Below are 2,208 nucleotides of genomic sequence, written 5' to 3'. Positions count from 1 at the left end.
GATTTCGAGTGCAAGGATTCATAGAAGTGTGTTTTCTATTTGTATACATTTTTCACACACATTTTTGGTGCCCACCATGGGGCAACCCACCTTTACATGCTAGTTTTGGATATTTTTTGAGCTAACCCCTTGCGTAGATTTGCTTGGAGAAGAAAACCCTAGATTTTCAAAGATTTGATCATATCTCCCGAACGGCTTGGTTTTTTGGTCTGATTTTTTTTTTGGTAGGTTGGTGACATATTAGAGAAGCTTTAGTTACATTTTCATAGTTTTCTGAGATAAATCGTATTCTTAACAAATTTTTCTTTATTTTTCATGAAAAAATATTTTTGGATGCAAATTAGCAATTTTTTTGGCAAAATCTCTGAATTCTAAATAGGTATGTTTCTTTGTGTTTTGAGTTTAGAGATCATATGAGGGCTCAAACACTCAATTCACAAAAAATGGTCTATTTTGACAAAATGGGTCCCTAGGGCACAAATGAAAATATTTTTCTAAAATTCCAACATTTTTGGAAAGCTCTTTTTTTTTTTTAATAGTGGTCTCTTTTCTGCATTTAGGGTTTTGGATTCAAATTCATGTCATATAGGTCCAATCTTGTTGACTAGGTCAAAAATCAAAATTAAAAAAAAAAAGGGCATGTAATGATTAGCTTGCACTTATTTTTCACATAGTTCAATGCATGATATGAGTTGTCATTTGGATTATTTTCTAGTTATTATTGCTCCTAACAATTGATTTTCAGATCTAACCTTAGGGTTTGCATAAGTTGAATATACATTACATATCTTGTTTGCTTGTTTGTTTGTTTGTCTTGCTTGTTGGAGAGTTTGTGGCTTGGTTGCACGAAAAGCTCAACAAAAATAAAAATAAGGTAAAATCTACTAAGCGCATTACGTGGATTACCAAGTATTTTTTTTAAAGCTCTAGAACATTTGGTTTCCTTTCATTAAAACAAACCTCTCGCATGTCTTACTTGAGTGATTTCTTGCTTTCATAGATCACATTTCAATTTATACTCTAAAGGAAAGAAAGAACATAAACATTTGCTTGGAATCCTTGATTATTGTTTTATGTGCCTGATTATTATTTATAAATCTGAAATTGATCTTAGTTTCTTAAAAAGAACAATCAAAACTGAGTTCCCCAAATCCAACTTTCCAGTTTACTATCTGGCTGCCACCTTGCTTATTATGAACCTATTTCCTAGTTAGAATTCATCATTTGGAGAGTTTAGCTCATTAATACGACTTAGGGTAACCTTGTTTTTGTCTTTCTTGGGTTGATTTGACCATTGCAGACCTAATCTTGAGCGTCTAAACTTGTTGTTACTTTGGATCCTTGCATCATAGCTATCTTTCAGTTAGTAAATCTCGTCTTATCTTGTTGCCAACATCAAAACTTCCTAAGTTAGAGATTTCCCTAGTGGAAAAGGTTTTCTTTGTGATTCTTTGATCTCATCCTTGGATTGTGGGTATTCACTTGTCTAAACATATCAATTTGTCTCATATTATTAATTTTTTATTATAGAACATTACAACTCTTTGATAATTCCACATTTGTAAGATCAACAGTGGCATATTGTGTTAATCAATCATGAGACCTCCATTGGCTGATTGAGTTAATGAGAGTGACAGACAGTTACATTGTTACACCTTATTAATTTGACAAGTGATTACTTTTCTACCCAAGAGTGATACCAACACTTCTTGGAGTCTTCTTATTTACTAATGTTTTCCCTTTCATGCCGGTTATGAATAGGTTTCAAGTGAGTCAGGGTAAATAATCTCAATTTAAATTTGATCAATTACCCTTAGTTCCAACTCATCAAAAATGTAAAGGAAAAGAACTTGTCTTTGATCAATCACCTAAGGGAGAAATAGAAGTTGAGTTTACTCCTCCTAGTCATCTTAGTGAATTGTACATACCTATGACCTCTTCACTTTTTGAGCAAGACATGTTATTCACTGGAAACAAAGATAAACCCATGGATGACATGATGAATGGTAGATTATTGAGGAAACATGGAGTTGAACCTTTGGGAACTCGCAGAATTCATGAAGATATCTATGGAACTACCTCAACAAATGATTTTGATAGAGATTTACATGGAGGAAATCAATACTACTCTCCATTTCTTACTCCTAGATTGTCACCTAAAACTTTTCACCCAATGGATGATAAAATCAAACAAGATGAATTGGAAAA

The sequence above is a fragment of the Cupressus sempervirens genome, chromosome 5 (assembly GCF_028749045.1).
Source record: "Cupressus sempervirens isolate cs-2001-9-10 chromosome 5, ASM2874904v1, whole genome shotgun sequence".
Classification (NCBI taxonomy): Eukaryota; Viridiplantae; Streptophyta; class Pinopsida; order Cupressales; family Cupressaceae; genus Cupressus; species Cupressus sempervirens.
Note: the sequence above shows the minus strand (reverse complement) of the source record.